Below are 13,753 nucleotides of genomic sequence, written 5' to 3'. Positions count from 1 at the left end.
CTAACCTACTAATATAGCCGATGTGAGACAATTAACGGATCTCACTCTGCCCCTTCAACTCACAACAAGACAACCATGAGGTAGGATGCCTTCTTGCAAGGCAAGGTGGGTCTTGCCAAAATGGCGACACATCCAATAATTAAAGCACATAAAACAAGTAATGGATGCATCTACAAAAATGAATAGCCACTTTCCTCATCTAAGTGGCAGAAATTATCTATAAGAGAAACAATTTAAGGGTACACATTCCATTATAGATACAATTTATTCAAGTTACTAAGCCTAGGAGGATACTAATAAATCACCTCCAAGTTGTGTCAAACTAGGGTACCTTTGTCCTCAATTGTTAAATGCTTTCGTCAAGAGTAGACTCCCTATGGTGTTAGAAACACTGGAGGATCGCGGAATTCCCCTTCTTGCCTAAACAAGAAGAAGGGTCGTCCCCTGTCTACCATGCACAAAAGTGGATTTGATGGATAAAAGGGATCATTTGTATTTGAGTTTCATGTTGGAGTTTTCTTTTGTTGTTGTTTTTCCCCCAATTTGTGGCATTTGACATTTTGAGAACACTTTCTTTTTGCCATTTCTTTTGATGTTTGACATTTCAATACTTGACAACTTTCAACTTTTTTCATTTTCTTTTGAACATTTTCAAAGTCACCCTAATTAGTAACGAGGGTGCCTTATATTTGAAGCATAGGAGTTTTCATTTTTGTTACTCCTCTTTTATTTTGATGCAATTGCAAACTTTTTTACTTTCATTTCAATTCTTGAACTCAAATTTGAACAATTTTTGTGCCCATTCCCTTTTTGATGACAAAATGTGGTAGAACATGGATGATGGTTTTATGGTTTCAAGGGTCACCTTGGAATAAACGGTAGCCAAGGAGTTATCAGACCACAAGGTACTCTTGACTAGGCCTTAATCCACAGGTCAAAGGATACTAGCATGACACATCCTAGGGTGTTTTACAAGTATTCTAACAAGCAAAGTCTCAAGAATAAAAAGTATCTACAAGGGCCTATATACACTTGTCAAGTTTTCCAAATAGAAGTTTCACAAAATTTTTCCTAAATGCAACTATATGCCATGATGCAAGTAACATTTATACAACTTAATGCATATGCTTCTACCAACTAGTATACCATATAATCTAAATGCAATCATATAATCACATTGTTTATACCACATCAATCAAAATAAAGCCACATAGTCATTAACATAAAGAGGAAAAAGGAGATTGGAAAGATCATACCATGCGGTCTTCAATATCCTCATGTCTCGGATGTGGCGTAGTCGATCAATGTGAAAAAGGATAAACAAACAAGCAAACAAACAAGTATATACAATATCTACAATTCTAAACTACAAGGGAAATGAACATGTTTTTGGGTTTTTGCATTTTTCAAATTTTTATGATTTTTATGTTTTTATGAAATAAAAAAGACATGTTTTTGTATTTTTCAAAAATTTTCAATTTTTATCATTTTTGTTTTATAAAAGTTACGTTAGAATTTCCCATCCCCACACTAGCATGGGAATTATCCTCAATGGCCAATACGATAGGAAATTATGCAAACTATATGAAAATGCATGATTTCTATACTAAATGCAAACTATATGATATATGAACAAAAGTGAATGCAAACTAAGTTATGCTATATGATGCATGAATTTTTGTTTGGTTGGAGAGCATAATTTAAATTAACTCCCAATGCTTATGCTTGAACTTCCCCAAACCAAATGAGAGTGAGGGAGTTCATGCATAAAAGATGCTATGCATGCAACTAAACTTGTCATTTTGGATTTTTCATGTGGGAACAATAAAAGACACCTCAATGAGACCGAGGTGGGAGTCCTCTATGTGGTGCTAGGACTCAATACTCATGATCAAGAATAAATTAAAAACTAGGTTTGTGACCCGTGAAATTCACGGGTTTATCTGTTTTAATTTTGATATTTTTATCGTTTTGTTAATATTTGTTCGAACATTGATCCATTTAAAATATACAGTTTTGAAATACATAGAAATTAGTTAATTAATACCTTATTTCTTTGACAACTTTGGTTTATTTTTTTAAATCAAATCCTGCAAGTGACAATGTGCTAGTTACTAATTTTGAGAAACTTGACAACGGAGCAATGAAAAAGACGACTCATTGTATATACGTGTGTTTTACTCTACAATATAATAAAGTGAGTTTTTTAAATATTAAAAGTTGAAACCATCCGTATATAATAAATTCCGTATGGAATTTATTATATACGGATGGTTAAAAAAAAATATTATAAGATCTCCATTTTGAGATCAACGATCATCTTATAATGGCTAAAAAAGTATAAACCACTTAAAAAAGTAAGGGATATTCTACATGGTACCCCTCAATTTTTTTGACTTTCTACATGGTATCCCTACACTTTTTAAAACATACATGGTGCCCCTAATTGTTGTCATTATCACTAAGTGTACCCCTAAACTTTATTTTCCGTCAATTAAACTCAGTTTTAGGCGATAAGTGATGACTTGGACACGTAACCAAGCTTGTCATTTATTATCCCATGATATAAGGACTCTCTTAGGCTCAATATCCATCTCGATCCAAATATTAATTGATATATATGGGCTAAAAATTTTTTGACGGAAAAATTATTGATTCCCTGCCAAATTATCACGTCCAAAGATAGATATTGAGCCTAATAGAGTCCCTATGTCATGGGATGATAAATGACAAACTTGGTTATGCGTCCAAGTCGTCACTTAACTCCTAAAGCTGAGTTTAATTGACGGAAAATAAAGTTTAGGGGTACACTTGGTGATAATGACAACAATTAGGGGTACCTTGTATGTTTTAAAAAGTGTAGGGATACCATGTAGAAAGTCAAAAAATTGAGGGGTACCATGTAGAATATCCCAAAAAGTAAAGTAAATTTTATAGAAAAACAATCAAAAAGTGGGAGTTGGAGAAAACTTAAATTGGACGAGAAAATGACATAATTAAAATGATTAATTATTGTCATTATGGTTCAAAAAGTAAATTGTGAAATTTTAAAGATTTTGCATTCAATTATTTGTACTTATTTATTTACCATTAATTATGAGAGTAGTATTTTTTTAAGGAAATTATGAGAGTAAATTTTATGTATTATTCCTGTTTTGACAAAAAAAAAACACATAAACATAAAAACATACGATACAAAGTAGAATTTAGAAAAATATAAAATGAAAAAGAAAAATATATGTTAGAGATGATTATACTCGTGAATACAAAAATACAAATTCAAATAGGTTGATCAAGAAAGTATAATAGTAAAATTACACCACAATATACGTTTAATAACAAATTAAAAGAAATATTATAAGACTTCAATTTTGAGATAAACAATCATCCATTACTTATCAGTTTCTATCTTACGTTTTTTTACCTTTAATTTTACCTCAGTTTCGTGCCTTTTGTATTTCTTCCCTCTTCAGATTACCCACGTGATAGTTTGCGTTATTTGCATTCACATACGTTACATGGTCCTTTAAAGTTATATAAAAAAATACATTGACCAAAAGATAAAACATCAACCTGGCAAAAACTTGACAAACGAATCAAAACATTGTAATATGTAAGTCACTTAAATTAAACCAACTGGAAAACATGAATTCAAATATAAAGCAAACGATTCATAAAACCAACAACATAACAAATTAAAATATACTTTATTAGACACAGCAGCAGCAGCAGCAGCAGCAGCAGCAGCAGCAAAAACAACAACAACAACAACAACAACAACACTCAACAATACTACTCGACAATAATACTCAATATACTCAATATAATCAATTAAATAAATTAAACCATAAAATACAATCCACAACTTAGAAACTCATGACAAATGGGCATATTTTAAATAAATAATGTGAATAGAAACTATTGTATTGTAGGTTTTATAGTCATTACACAACCATAAATTCGCATATTTTAATTTAATTTTTAATTTATTTTATGATATTATTAAATTAGATAATTGATTGTCGAGGACCTCAAGAGATGAATTAATGGGACAAAATGTTAATGAAAATTATTGGTGTTGAGTAATATAAGGAGTTTTAATAAAATTATTAACATATTATATTACAAAAATTAATTAAATAGGAAAACATTTTAATTAATTTGGTGTGTGTTAAGTATTATGAAGAGTTTTAATCAATTTATTACCATGTTAAATTTAAAAAAAATTAAATAGGAAAATGTTAATAATGGTGGGTGTTTAGTAATATGAAGAGGTTTAATTAATTTATTAACATGTTTTATTACAAAATTTTTAAAAACAGTGAATTAAATAGGAAAATGTTAATAATGGTGAGTGTTTAGTAATATGAAGAGGTTTAATTAATTCCTTAATATGTTTTATTACAAAAATTTCAATTAAAATTTCAATTTCAATTATAAATTATGAAATTTATTAACATGTTTTATTACAAAAATTTCAATTAAAATGTCAATATTAATTATAAATTATGAAATTTGATGTAAATTTGTAAGAGTTATATAAATTTTGGAAGACAATATATTTAATATACAAAATTAATTTAAGAATAATGATAATTTAAGAATAATCTAGTTTAAGAATAATCTAGTTTGGGGACATAAATCCAAACTAGATTATGTCACGTAGGACTCTCTCTGCGCTTAAATGAATTCTATTCTATATACGATATTATGCTACAATTAGATAAGACTGCTGCGTGCGATCCCCCAAAACACAGTGTCAATCTCGGAATAATTCCTAATTATAGATTTTATCAACAATATAGTTGTAATGAAATGACTCACATAAGTAAGCAAGTAAAAAAATTCAGAAAGAGGCCTAAGAAAAAGACTGGGCGCTGGTCGTGGGTAGGTAGCTTTGAGTTTGCAATGAATCCTTGTTATGTTAAAGAGTGGAAGAAGCACCTGTCGCAGCATTTGCTGGCTCACCTGATCCAGAAGACAAAAAGGCAGCTGAGCCCAGGCTTTAAGAATATTCATTTGAATATTCACCACATTGATTAAAAAAATCTTTATTCATAGTTTGACATATCCAAAAGCTGCGGAACTGGTCCTTAGCCTATATGACCTTGATCGGTCCGTTTCGTGTTCACAATTAAAGGTGTGGTCGTTGGGTCACGTCCGAATCAAAACACAATTTATAGCTTCACAAACAACTCTACAATTAGTAAAGAGGCAAGTAAAGGTCGGATCCCAAGGGACGGGTATTGAAATGAGATTTCTATTGCAACTAGTGGTGTCTAAGGGGTGTCACAAATTGGGTTGATGTAGAAGGTCACTAAACTAAAATAGCAATGAAAATAAACAAGCAAGATGAATTAAAGGGGTGTAAACAATTGATTAAAAAGCACTAGGGTGTCATGGGATCATAGGGGAATCATGGGAATTGATCATACAAACATGTTCTCAAATTATAAGCAAGCAATTATTGTTGTGATGGATTGAGTTGGGTTATATCTTACAATCCTAGGAAAGTTTGGGTCCCGGAGCCGAATCGATTAGATTGTACAACACCTACAAATCGACTTAATCTTCCCTACTCAACAACATGCATGGTCTAATGAGACTCGAGTTGGGTTATGTCTTACAAGTCTCATTGAAAAGATAGAAGATGATAGTAAATGCAAGGATTCATAGGCTTAGCATTTCATCAAATATAACATGTGCATGAGTTGAGATCAAAACAAGCAAGCAAATAAAACATGAAAGCATATTAATTTAAGCATGAATCATTCCCCATGTTGGTTTCCCCTAATCACCCATTAACCCTAGCTAAGAGACTACTTACTCATTATCATGTTGATCATGCTAGCAAGGTTGTCAATCATACCAACAATATGAAACATGATGAATAAATGAAAGTAATTAACAATAATTAAAAGGGATTAAGAGAATTATACCTACTAATGATTCCAATAATAAAGCAAAGATAAAAGAAGTACTTGAATGCTTGATTGAGAGGTTGTCAATCTCCCAACAATAACCCAAATAATCTTCAATTACCCAAAATAAAGGATGAACAAAAGAGAGATTAAGGAAATAAAACTTGTATTAGAACTTGATTAATTGTTGATTACAAAACTAAAGAGAGATTTGATTGATATTAACTACTCTAATTATTGATAAGAAGAACATGCTCCTCTAATTAGACTAATGGGGTATTTATAGTGGAAATTAGGGGGGATGCATTAGGGTTAACTAAGGGCTAAACTAGTAATTACACTTTTTAGATTGAGCAAGGAGGAGCCGGTATTTTCCGAAGGAAGGGCTTCTTTCTTTGTAGCTTGGAGAAGAGGAAATCACGCTGTGCTGGAATCCGGGTGGAATAAGGTCGGGACGGGCGGATTCTGGCGATGGGGTCCGAGCGGATTCGAGGGAATCCGGCCGGATTGTGGAGGTGGAATCCGAGCAGATTAGAGGAAAGCCGCACGGATTATGCAGCTGGGGGACGGCCGGATTGGTGACAATCCGCACGGATTGTCACTCAGCAAGAAATCTTCTTCTTTTCTTCCCTTTTCTTCATAAATTCCTTGGGGATTTCCTTGGGGACTCAAGGATCCTTTCTCAACATTGCTCTTCTACTATAATATGTACAAAGGCCTTCTAATCTTGTCTCTCCTTGATGCTTGGTCATTGAATTCGATCAATTTAGTCTCGTTTTGCCATGAAAATGCAAGATTCTTACTCCTTTCCTACCAAGGGATCAAAATCTCAAAGAATATGCAAAACAAAGAACTAAAGATAAGAAATGACCCAAATATGCACTAAAAAGCATGGGAAAAAGGCTAATTCGGGGTCTAAATATGCGCTAATTATGGTCACATCAAATATCCCCAAACCGAACCTTTGCTCGTCCCGAGTAAAGAGGTGACAAAGACTAGGACCAATACTAACCTATCCTAATATAGCCGATATGAGACAATTAGCGGGTCTCACTCCGCCCCTTCAACTCACAACAAGACAACCATGAGGTAGGATGCCTTCTTGCAAGGCAAGGTGGGTCTTGCCAAAATGGCGACACATCCAAACATTTAGCACACAAAATCACATAATGGATGCATCTACAAAAAGGAATAGCCACTTCCTTATCAAGTGGCGGAGGCACTAAAGAGGAACAAATTTAAGAGCATGTAATCCTTCACAAATACTAGTTCAACAAATTACTAAGTCTAAGAGGATGGCACGAAATCACCTCCAAATGGTGTTAAATTAGACTACTTTCGTCCTCAATTTCCAAATGCTTTCGTCAAGAGCGATCGGATGGTGGTGGAATGATGATCCCTATGATGCTAGTAGCATATAACATGACAAGTCTCGAATTCTCTACAAAAGTAAAGGTCATGGATCGTCCCAAGCTCGACCAAGTGGCTTGACAAAAAGGCTTTTTGGGAATAAAATGCTCAAATCTTTATTCACAACGGGTGGATATGACTAGTATTCAAAATTGTCCTCATTTCACTTTCACATTTCAAAAATTTAAGATGGGGTTTGTCCCTTCCGGGCTAGTGTCCTTTGCTTTCGCCAATCGCTTATTAGGCAACCGGTTAACCTCTAGACAATAGCTTTTCGGGGTGATAGTCACTCTGTCTCTGGGCGGCCGAATTCACAACCGTATAGGGGCCCAATTCAATGGATCCCGCACCAAAGCACATCGAAGTGGTACGCCTCCATCAAAACAACTTAAATTTCTCAACTTTTAACAATTCATAACATTTGAGGTTCCTTGGCATTAGATTACTTCCACATGACAAAATTTCTTTGAAATGAGCACTTCAAGCTTATTGATAGAAAATATTTTTGGGTTGCCTTACCACAAGGTCAAACAAGGTCACCTAGACAAGTTAACCAAGTCCACATCGCATCACGGGGTTGGATAGGTGACTCACATGCAAACCCTTGACTAGGCTTTGGGTCATGGGTCAAAAGACACTAGTATGACACCATCTAGGGTGTTTTACAACCATTCTAGTAGGCAAAGTCTTAAGTTGAACAAGTATTTGTAATGGCTTAGTTGCTCTTGTCAAAGTTCCTAAATAGGCATTTTTCAAAACATTTCTAACATGCAACTACATGCCATGATGCAACTAATATAAACATCCTAATGCAAGTGATTCTATCAACTAATATGACATATAAACTAAATGCAAGTCCTAAATTCACATTGTTATACCGCATCAATCAAAATAAAGCCACATAGTCATCAACATAAAGAGAAAAAAGGAGATTGGAAAGATCATACCATGCGGTCTTCATGATCCTCATGTCTCGGATGTGGCGTAGTCAATCAATGTGAGCAAGGATAGAACAAACACAATATATATAAGACAATATATATACAAGACTACAAAGGGAAATAAACATGTTTTTGGGTTTTCAATTTTCAAATTTTTATGATTTTCGAAATTTTTTAATTTTTTGGATTTTTGAATAAGAGTTAAATGTTAGAATTCCCATCCCCATACTAATATGGGCATTGTCCTCAATGGCCAAAATGATGGAAATTATGCAAACATGATGCATGATTTCTACACTAAATGCAATCTACACTAAGCTACACTACATGATGCATGGTTTTTGTTATGACGGAGAGGATAATTTAAATTACCTCCCGTTGTGTATGCATTAACTTCCCCAAACCGAATGAGACACTATTGCTAATGTCCAAGGATGGGTGTAGTTCATGCACACATTATGCAATGCATGAAACTAATTTGTCATTTTGGATTTTGAAAATGGGAACAATAAAATGAGAACACCTCAATGGTACCGAGGTGTGAGTCCTTTATGGTGTTAGGACTACTCCAACAATGATCAAAATTATAATTAAAACAAAGAGAGAAATAGACAAACCATGAGAGGGTAGGAGCCTCCAAGGCTTTCTAATCTTCCATCATGTTATCACCACCACTTTCCTCATTAGAAGTGGTCACATTGCCACCTCCCTCTTCATTTGCTTCTTCACTTTCTTCCTCATCTTGCTCATCATCCATTTCTCCTTCTTCAATTGCTTCCTCATAAATGTTATCATCGACTTCTTCATCATTACCAACAACCTCATTGTCATCCGAAACGACCCTAGATGCACCCGGAAATAGGACATCTCTATCCGCTCAACTAGGCAAAGGACAAGATGGATCAAGTAGTCCTTGCATAGCTAAGTGTAGGAGGGGTGAATATTGAGCCAAGTAAGCATTTTTCCAGTCTTCAAAGGCTTGCTTGTGCATTGCTTGCATGAGAAGAGTCATATAATCATTTCTAGCTTCAACTCCTTCCGGCTTGAACTCTTGATACTCAAAGGGGTAAGGTGGTATGACAATGGAAGAGGAGGGCATTTCAAGTTCACCCTTTTGTTGTTGGATAATATAATCGGCCTCTTTAGAAAGGGGAAGTACATAATTGGTCCGGTGGACGCTTAGACGGCAAATCTTTGAAGGCAAGGTGAACGATCTAGCTTCACTAGTGAGCCATCCATACTTAGTGTCAAGGGGGTTATGGGCAACCCACTTGTACTTGTGTATCATAGTATGAAAATCAACAAGATGGCCACCCTCCTTTGCTTTATACTTGTTATCCTTATTGAAGTTAGGATCAAAGTACTTAGCTAGGATAGTGACTAGGCCGCCATTGACAATAACGGTAGTGCCCTTCTTCCCACAATCAAGGTTGAGCCATCTATCTACCAAGAGCCTCAAAGAATTGTAAGGCTTGGTGTGTACTCTTCCAATGTTCAAAGCCGATTCAAGGAGAATAAAATCAAGTTTAGTGAAATGGTTGGTATCTTTCCTTGCAATTATGGTGTTTTCCATGACCTTATGCCATACTCTTATGCCCGGATGGTGGACCAAAAGAGCACGACTCGCATGAAAGTCCTCAAATTTCCTCCCGGAACTCCCAAAGAGGGTCGGGGTCATACTTTCCATAATTCTTAAAATAACGCGGTTCATCACTAAGACCCAAAATTTCACTCAATTCCCTAAAGGAAATGCGTCTACTAACATTAGCTAGACGAAACTCGAGATTCTCCCTACTCTCAACTTTGGTGACTTTCAAAGAACTCAAAAATTCCAAGGTAAGGGAGGGGTATGTCAATTCTTTTGATTCAAACAATTTCTCTAACCCCATGGCTTTGAAAAAGGCTCTAGTTTGCTCAAGAACACCCAATTTTTCTAAGGTATCTTCACATATAAATTTGGTGGATTGTAATGACTTCCTAGCAAACTTGGAAAAGGTATTTATATGGGTTTCGGAAATAAAAGTTACCTCCGGATAATGCAAAAGTTGATCAATATCCGAAGTAGAGGGTGTTGTTGCTCCCATAGAAGGTTGTTGTTGTTGCACTTCCAAGTTTGGTGTTGCTACCACCATAGCCAATGCTTTCTTTGTTTGAAGAGCCTTTTGCCTTTGTGAGAGTGCCTTAGCCTTTGGTGCCTTTGTTGCCTTTGTTGCTCCCTTAGTCCTTGCCATTGATGAACTAACCAAGAAAAGAATGGAAAATCTTCAATTTGTAGTATACCCAAATCGATTTAAAGGTGAAAGGCTTTGCCTTTATGAAATCAAAAATCGACCCAAAGGTTGAAGATTTTGTGCTTGGTTTTGATTTTTATTGAAGAAGGAGTGATTGATTTGTTGTTAGAAGGATGATTTCATTTGTTTTTGGTGAATGTTGTTGATGGATTTTGTTTTTGTGATGGAGAGGATGAGGGTTTTGATGTTGTGGGTAGTGTTTATGAATGAATGAATGAATGAAGGAAGGTGGGAGGGATTTTATAAAGACCGAAATTTTCGAACTGCAGGGGCAATCCGTGCGGATTCTGCTCTTTCTGGGTTTTATAAAACTCGCCTAAAGACGGGCGGATTAAGAAGAAGACGCTCGGATTTTCTTGATACGAGACGGGCGGATTTGCCTGAAGACGGACGGATTTCAGTCCAGGAAATTTTTCTTATTTTCCTCAGCAGAGAAGACGGGCGTCTTCAGTCCAGGACGGACGGATTTGAAGAGACGGGCGGATTATATTCCAAGACGCCTGGATTCTCTTACAGTAAAAAATCTTCCAAAATCTCAGCTTATAAAGTCGTGCGTCTTCGACCCAGTACGCTCGGATTACTGAAGACGGGCGGATTCTCTGGAATCCGTTCGGATTCGACCCCTTGTACCCGGATTCAGTTCCATCCGTACACAATGCATTTCCCTTACCATTCTTCCATTATTCTTCAAATCTTGTGTTCGTCATTGTGGGGGCACTACTAAGGCATGGATAGCCTAGGCAATTGTCATCCCCACACTAAGCTAGAGCACTACACATCAATTGAAATTATTAGTCCCTCCCTCACTTCTCTCAAACATGACAACTATCTTGATCAAAGTAAATAAAAATCCAAAGATGACAAAAAATGCAATACAAGAATTGAAATGTAAGTTAGGGAGTTAGAAATATTTACAAGTGGTGGTTTAGAGAGGACTCCACCAAACTCTCATTCTTGATGAGATGTCAAGGGGGCATGTCCAAGGTGTTGTTGATGTTGCTCAACACCTTGAAAAAGTAATCAAAAGCTTGTTCATTATCATGGTAGAGGTCTTCAATAGACCTTGGCCCTTGTTGTCAGTCTTGATCGATGGCATTACCAATGTAGGGATTAAAAATCCCTTCAAATTCGTTGTCCCAAAGACCACAAACTTCATTAAGTTGATCATTGAAAATCTCTTGATTTGATGGAGACAACTCTCCCAATTTCTTCTCTTGGCCAATGAGGCCATTCTCTTCTTCCTTGATTGATTTTGATGAGCTTTGCAAGCTCTCCTTGTCACAATTCACTTGCTCTTTGAATGGAGCATCTTCAATTTTCTTCTTCCATTGGAGTTCCGATTTCTTCCTCTCATCCTTTCGGCTATAATGAACAATCATGAAACATGGTTCATGCAAACGGGGAGCTCTCATGGTCTTGTGAAGATTAAAAGTTATGCTTTCATCTCCCACTTCTAGAGTGAGCTCACCGTGTTTCACATCAATCACCGCACCCGCGGTGTGTAGGAAAGGTCTTCCTAGAATGATTGGAATGTTGGAATCTTCCTCCATATCAACAATGACAAAGTCCACCGGGATGAAAAACTTCCCAATTCGTACGGGGACATCTTCCCATATCCCTAATGGTGTCTTCGTCGATCTATCGGCCATTTGGAGTGTGATATTGGTGCATTTAAGCTCTCCCATCCCCAACCTTTTACTCACCGAGTACGGCATGACACTCACACTAGCCCCTAGATTACATAAGGCTTTGTTGATCGTCGTGTCGTCAATGGTACACGGTATTGAGAAGCTTCCCGGATCCTTTAACTTTGGAGGTGAACTCCCTTGAAGTATTGCACTACTCACCTTAGTGAAGGCGATAGTCTCAAGCTTCCAGATCGACTTCTTCTTTGTGAGGATATCTTTCATGTATTTCGCATAGGCCGGCACGTGATTGATTAATTCCGTGAAAGGAATTGAGACTTCCAAATTCTTCACAATTTCCATGAACTTTCCAAGTTGATCATAAATTTGGGCTTGGCTTGACGACTTGGAAAAGGAAGTCTAATCACAATGGGCTCCTTCTCCTTGACCTTGTCTTCATTTTTCTTTGAACTTTCTTCTTTTGATGATTCTCCATCTTTGGAGCTTTGCACAATTTCTTCCTTTTCACTAGCTTCCACAACTTCATCCTCAACTTGCTTCCTTGGTGCTTCATACCTTGTACCACTTCTCAAGTGAATGGAACTAACCGTTTCATGTCTAGGGGGATTACTTTTAGGTGGTAATTGCCCCTTTTGTCTTTGTGAGCTTGAAGATGCTAGTTGAGTCAATTGTGTTTCCAACATCTTGGTGTGAGCTAGAATGTTGTTGATGGTGGTTTCCTTTGCTTGGATATCTTTTTGCATTTGAGTGAAAAATTCTTGTTGATTCTTTTGCACTTGGAGGACCGCTTTTTGGACATCAAAGCCTTGGTCATTTTGGTGATTGTATGGATTTTGATTTTGGTAACCTTGGTTTTGATTGTAAAAGGGTATTTGATTTTGGTTTCTCATGGGTGGTGGAGTGTATGTTGTTTGAGGGTTTTGAACATTTTGGCTTTTGTATGAGAGATTTGGATGGAATTTGGTGTTTTCATTGTAATAGTTGGAATAAGGGGTACCACTCTTGTATGCTTGGAAAGCATTCACTTGTTCATTTGTTCCCCTACATTCACCTTGGTCATGTCCCAAAGTTCCACAATTCTCACATATCCCACTTGGGATTGATGAGGATGCCGTCATGGCATTAACATGATGCTTTGATGATTTTGAGTTTTCTTCAAGTCTAGCCATAGCTTGTTCAAACTTCAAGTTGATTGTGTCAATGTGAGCACTAAGTTGAGCACCCAATTGAGTAACGGAGTCCACTTCATGCTTTCCTCCTCTAGTAGCCTTGCGAGGTCTACTATATTGTGAGTTATGGACTGCCATTTCCTCAATCTTGTTCCATGTTTGATTGTCATCAACTTCGGTGAACATTCCATTTGATCCCATATTGAGAATGTTCCTAGAATTCTCATATAAACCATTCCAAAATTGTTGTACCAAAAACCATTTGCTAAGTCCATGGTGAGGACATGAGCGACAAATTCCCTTGAACCGCTCCCTAGCTTCATACAAAGATTCTTCATCCCTTTGCTTAAAACCCGTGATTTGAGCTCTTAGCAT

General features: G+C 36.2%; 1 non-coding gene across 1 annotated transcript; it reads left to right on the top strand.

Moving 5' to 3' along the window:
* The first annotated feature begins 13,646 nt into the window (after positions 1-13,646).
* On the top strand, positions 13,647-13,753 carry LOC141644615 (small nucleolar RNA R71). The gene has a single exon (XR_012544227.1). It is a non-coding gene; the product is annotated as a small nucleolar RNA R71 (small nucleolar RNA).

The sequence above is a fragment of the Silene latifolia genome, chromosome 2 (genome assembly GCF_048544455.1).
Source record: "Silene latifolia isolate original U9 population chromosome 2, ASM4854445v1, whole genome shotgun sequence".
Classification (NCBI taxonomy): domain Eukaryota; kingdom Viridiplantae; phylum Streptophyta; class Magnoliopsida; order Caryophyllales; family Caryophyllaceae; genus Silene; species Silene latifolia.
Note: the sequence above shows the minus strand (reverse complement) of the source record. Positions and strands in the feature narration are given on the sequence as shown.